Source organism: Urocampus carinirostris, chromosome 6 (genome assembly GCF_059441175.1).
Source record: "Urocampus carinirostris isolate Australia breed hairy pipefish chromosome 6, RoL_Ucar_1.0, whole genome shotgun sequence".
NCBI lineage: Eukaryota > Metazoa > Chordata > Actinopteri > Syngnathiformes > Syngnathidae > Urocampus > Urocampus carinirostris.
Genome location: NC_142354.1, coordinates 24,882,596 through 24,888,819, shown reverse-complemented (window position 1 = coordinate 24,888,819; position 6,224 = coordinate 24,882,596). Strand labels below are relative to the sequence as shown.

Sequence of the window (6,224 nt, the reverse complement as noted above, 5' to 3'; positions counted from 1 at the left end):
GATCATTGTCATGTGCTTTTCTTTCTGTGCCTAGGCTAGTGGTTCTCAATCGTGTAGCCCGCAGGCCAGATCAGGTCTCTCAACAGATTGAAAGCAGCCAGCAAAACGTCTCTGGAAAGAAAAACGAGCCGCAGTTTTAAATTTGTCTAAGATGTCACTATTGGTAGCAACTCACAAATTAACTAGCTGTTCTCTTTCTCCCTTTCCATTTGCCTCTATTTCACTTTCATTTCTCTTTTGTCTTTTCTCGATTTCTTTTTCTCTGCCTCTACTTCTTGTACTCTTATGGCAAACGATCTGCATTTAATATAGCACTTTTTAAGTCACAGAGAACCTCCCAAAGTGCTTAACAATGTAGTAATTCCTCTTTTGCTCTCCCTATTTCTCTAGTTTTGTCTTTTTTTTCCTCTTGGTCCCCTTTTCTCTCCCCTGTCTATCTTTGCCCAATTCTCTTTCGTTCTCTTGTTTTTTCTCCCTGTGTCTTTTTTTATCTCTTGTGTTTTTTTCCTATTTCTCTTATTTGCCTTTCTCCTGTTCTCTTGCAAGTTAGTTTCTTTATTTCTCGTTTTTTTTCCCTCCCATTTCACCTGTTCTCGTGCTCGTTTTCCCTCTTTTTACCCCCCTCCTCTCTTTCGCTTTTATTTACTAGTCTGCTCTGTGAGAATGTTTTTCTAGCATGTGGCCCCCAAACTAAAATGAGTTTGCCACCCATGGACTAGACACAATCTGCTAATCATGGTGAGTCGCCATAATGATATACATACCTGTCAAGCTCCAGGGCTCCGTGCCCTTACAAACTCGTATTTTTCCTTACAAAATAATCTTACACCATATTTTTTTTTTTTTTTCAAACATGGTTATGTAGTTTAACATGTTGTATTGTACATGTGTTTCATTATATCATATATTGTTAATTAACATTTTGTTGTAAGATACTGAGTTGCGCGACATGAATGAGGTTTATTATAAAGAAAAAGAGTGAGAGAGCGTGAGTAACAAAAGATAAAAAGTCGTGAGAGAGGGGGAAAAGAAAGGGACAGGAGGAAAGAAATCCAAACACAAATAGAAAGACAGAAGGAGAGAAAAGACAGCGCGAAGGGTATGAAGAGAGAGAAAAGGAAGTTAGAGCAAAAGAGTTTAAAAGACAGAGAGTGAAAGAGACAAAGACAGTGAGAGTAAAAGGGTGGAAAAGAGAGAGAGAGAGAAATACAAGTACAGTGTCTGTGAGAGGCACCTGGATTTGGCAACATCAAGTTGACATATTTCAACCTACAGCTTGTTTTTCTCTTGCGCTTCTCTGATTGTTGTCTCGCAGGACGGATTCAATCCCAAAGCTGGCCTGATCTGGCCCGCGAGCCGCCTGTTTGACACCTGTGCTGTAGAAGGAAAAAATACATGCAAATATAAATAAGTAGAATACATTTTCTTATTCAAATTATGAATTAATTTTCTGCATTAAATTATTGATGGAAATATTCTGATTAAAGGGATAACCACAAACCTGTCCTTTTTCATTTTCTCCTTTTATACTTCCTTTTTTTTCTTAACTTCTTTATACAACATAATAATTCGTAGTATAATGCATCAAAGCAAGTGAGCCGTTTGAGAGACAGCTCTCTTTAATGAGCTGAGCCTAAAAAGAATAGAATAGAATAGAATATACCTTTATTGTCATTGTTACAAAATGGGTTGAACATATTGTGACAACGAAATTGGGCGTGGCACTCCAGTTTCACATTTGACTGTGAAGATATCTCAGATGACCTCTCCTGGTCTGCAAACACCAGAGCGGTGGTAGGGAAGGCCCAGCAGCGACTCCATTTCCTGAGAGTGCTCAGGAAAAATCATCTGAAACAGCAGCTGCTGGTGTCCTTTTACAAAGCCACTGTGGAGAGCATTCTAACATACTGCATTACGCTGTGGCATGCTGGGTGCACGGCAGCAGACAGGAAAACGCTTCATCAACACCGCCCAGAGAATCGTTGGTTGCTCTCTACCCAGTCTGGAGGACATTGCCTGCTCTCGCTACCTCAGCCGAGCAGAAAACATCATTGAGGACTTTTCTCACCCCGGCCACAACCTTTGACCTGCTGCCTTCTAGCAAGCGCTACAGGTCACACAAAACAAAAACAAACAGACTCAGAGACAGTTTCTTCCCCAGAGCCCTGAACACACATAAAAATCCGGTTCTGTAAAAAGAGACGGACTTTCTTTCACCACACAACTACCACATGAAATCTGATGTCGCTTCGTTTGCAACGAAAAAAAAAACCGATACAGAGGTAGAGGCTACCGCGGCGAACTCGTTTGACTTGATTGATTTGGGGTTTCGTGATAGTCGGTGTATACCGGATGGTACCCATAATTGGCAAATTTGCGTTTTTCCGTACAGATTTTCTTGTACGTCGTACACGTCTTAAAATGCAGTACAGGTTGGCAGGTATGGGAATAATGAGTTGAGTTTGAACATTTTTTATTGACACTTTTAACAGCAAATAAATAATGTGAGGTTTGAACAATTTTTATCGACACTTTTAACAGCAATTAAACATTCACAATTTCATTATATCATTTTCTAACAATACGGGAATAATGAACGCTAGAGTAAAATTTCAAACGTTTGTATTAAACGTCAATATAGTAGCTTTAATGTCGCTGTATAATTTACCCCTATATCACGTCATGTTTGTACTTTGAGTTATTTTGAGATCAGAGCTACTCGCACGTTCACGCGGGTCCACTACTAAGGACTACTACTCCCGTCATGCCAAAGAACACGGAATAACGGCCTGTAAATATGACGTCACCACTCTTATAAATACAGCCCTCGTGTTTCGTCACATCCTCTTTCCATTGCCCTCTTCGTTGTGAGGTATTTGTGATTCTTCTCACCATACAATCCATTGAAATCCTTCTATATTTAATAATCGGTGACTAATATTCATCTGTTTTCCCATTGAACAGATTCTACTCCCCACGATGAGAGCCAAGGTAAGATTTTTATGTTTAATGCCCCCTTCTGATTACCGTTAACTGTAAACATGCAATTGCTTCATGTGTTACTTTCAAATAATTAGATTAAACAATTACATTAAAACTCACCACATTTGCGATCGTTTCCCTTTATAAACGTTATAAGTGGTAAGTATTTTATTGGGTGATCCGGCATTTGTACCTAAGCTAATGCTACACATGGGCCTAACTTTAGCTTGGTCACGTTTGCGAACCTTTGAGTGATTTCCTGCAATGTGGGATTTATTATGTGGACTGTGTTAAAGTATTTCGGAATGAATTATTAATCTGCTCAAATGAATTTAAACCAGTCACTCATTGCATGTATTCATTTTGCCGCACGTGTTGGTTAACGTTTTGTTCTCTTTCAGTGGAGGAAGAAGCGCATGCGTAGGTAAGCGTTGAATTGCTTTGTCACTTTGATCAGTATGTTTTCGAACACTGTTTGATAAATGTACCTTCTTACTTACTGTAGTTCGATTTAGTTGACTTGTATAGGATGAATGAGCCAAAATTGGCGTAATTAAAAGTAGTAATTATAATCGTGATGGTGCATTCACAACAGCAAAAATTCCTCTAATTTCGTATACTTGTTGATCGACAATGGGAATTCCATAAAATACTGTTTTCCCCTAACCCAGGCTGAAGCGTAAAAGGCGAAAGATGAGGCAGAGGTCCAAGTAAACCGTCCTTGTGCCGGCTGGAGTCTGTTGGGACTTTCTTGCAAGACCGCATTGGATGCTGGAGCGACCTACCATCGCGATTTTTGAAAATCTCACTACCCCCAGTGAAGGTCTACAAGACAGAACTGACATCTGAGATGCAGCCATTTTGTTTCATGGACCGTGATACATCTTTTGTCTGGCAACTGTCACTTGGTGTACTACACAATAAATGAACACTGTTCTAACGTTTTCTAGAAGTCATTTAACTGTTTAAGTCTTTTAATGCAATTGTGTAGTTTAATTTGCTATGACTATTGCTCTAGAAGCTGTAAAGTTTTCCATTAAAATTCCGTAGTGTGAAAACGGTGCTTCACCCAATATAAAATTGGAACTAGAGAACTGATCCCCTGCAATTGCCTCATTATTTGATTAATCCATGACTCAATTGTGAGTACATAGCGGATGCTTGGCAAAATACCTTCGATCAACATCCACTAGCAAAAGGTTGCATCATCGCTCTCAAATAATCTGATACAAAGCATATCAAAAGGTTTACAAAAATCGACATTCAGGAACACACAAAAAAAACTGGTGGCCACTAAATGCTTTAATTGGAACCTTAGTGCGTTTCAAATTTTTTTAAATGATTATTGCATCCACCATTTGGCACACTAGATAGATAGATAGATAGATACTTTGTTCATCCCCGAAGGGAAATTCACATTTCCAGCAGCATCCCTGAGCTGAGAACAATCGAAAATAACACGGGAGCTGCTGGAGTGGCTGCCATTCGTGACGGCGCCGGAAGAAAAGATTCAATTTGAATCATGTACAAACAAACAATTGAATCATGTACAAACAAAATATTCATGTTTCAATAAGTGGAGTGTTAATAAAATGGGGGGAAAATAATACTGATATAACCAGGTAAAACTAATTTTAAGTTACCTGTCCAAATGAATGTTGTGCCATCTCACCTTTCCCACTTTCTCTCCTCTCACCTTTCCCACTCTCTCTCCTGCAGTTGACTTGCTGCTGCTCGCTCCTGAAACTAATACTTACCTCTTTGTGTATTGTGCAGTCCCTTGTATCCTTAGTTCAATGCAAACTAAATTATAAATTAGTATTTTAGGAATCCAAAAGAATGATTTTTGGAATAGCTGTGATTTGAAATCTGGTTTGTGGAGCAGAACTATTTACTGGTGGATAAAGCATAATTTATTCTCATCAAACTTTTTATTCACGTTACAAGAGACAAATGTGAGAACAAAGTCGTCCTGCAGGATACTGACGTCAATGAACACATGATGAACTTTAAATGAGTGGGACTTCAAAGGACAAACTGGGTCTCACGTTGCTATTGTGTTTGTAGTAGTGAAGTATATGAAAAATGTCCGCACGCTTGAGAGCATCTCAGCCCTCTTCGGGCAGTGGATGAACTGGTTGCCAGCCAGTTGCAGGGCATAGGATATTTAATATTATTGGCTAAATAAAAAAAACATGCATCTTCAAAACTAATTTCCAAAATCTGATGTAGAGCAGTGATGGGCAAATTTGGGCCCATGGGCCACATGCAGCCTCTCGGGCTTTTTAACCATGCCCGCTAAACTAAAATTGTAAAAATATGATTACATGTACAGTATTAGTTACAAAAGCACTAATAATAAAATGCTATTTTGGGGCAGTTATTATTGCAATCAAAATATAAATTTTCAATCAAAGAGTTTAAATGCTAAAATAAATTACACAAATAGTCATTTGAAGTGATTTTTAATTTTTTTAATTAAACATTTTTTTTAACTAAGTGAAAAAAGTTTTGAAGTTTTTTCCGACTGAATCATTTTGACACAAATATTCCGCTGTGTTGGTAAATACGGTTGTAAGTCAATTCATGTTTATTTGTGACACCCTTAATCACAAAGAGTCTCAAAGGGCTGCACGGACTATTGCAAAACACAGACTATTTATTACTCTCCCCTGATCTAAAACCTACATGAGGGTAAGGAAAAACTTAAAAACCTCAACATGAGGAAAATGAAGAAACTTTCAGAAGGGACTGCACATATTTTCACTTTATAAACGAAATGGGTGCTAAGTACCAGGATGACCAGGCTGCAATGGATGTTGCAATAACAAATAATACACAGATGTTGTCAACATAAAATGTAGGTTGTTCATATGCTAAAGAATTGAGGTGTGTTTTAAGCTTAGATTTAAACATTTCCTCTGAGGTTGCTGATCAAATCTCAGGGGGAAGCGCATTCCATAGCACCGGGGCCCGAATGGAAAACGCTCACGGACTGTGGATCTCTTCTTGGCTCTTGGGATCACTAGAAGACCAGCATTTTCAGAGCGAAGGCTCCGGACCGGAACATAGAGGGAAATTAAATCTGAAAGATATGAGGGAGCAAGTTCATACATGATTTTGTGTACAACCAACAGATCCTTAAAATCACATCTTAAGCTAACAGGGAGCCAAGGCAGGTTAACTAAAAACGGGATAATGTGATCAAACTTTCTTGTCTTAGTTAAAAGCACCGGTGCAGC

The 6,224-nt window shown here is 38.7% G+C and overlaps 1 long non-coding RNA gene across 1 annotated transcript; it reads left to right on the top strand.

The window, feature by feature from the left end:
• The first annotated feature begins 2,760 nt into the window (after nt 1–2,760).
• Nucleotides 2,761–3,922, top strand: LOC148364343 (uncharacterized). The gene is made up of 4 exons (XR_015850631.1): nt 2,761–2,872; nt 2,965–2,991; nt 3,384–3,406; nt 3,654–3,922. It is a non-coding gene; the product is annotated as an uncharacterized LOC148364343 (long non-coding RNA).
• The last annotated feature ends 2,302 nt before the right edge of the window (nt 3,923–6,224 follow it).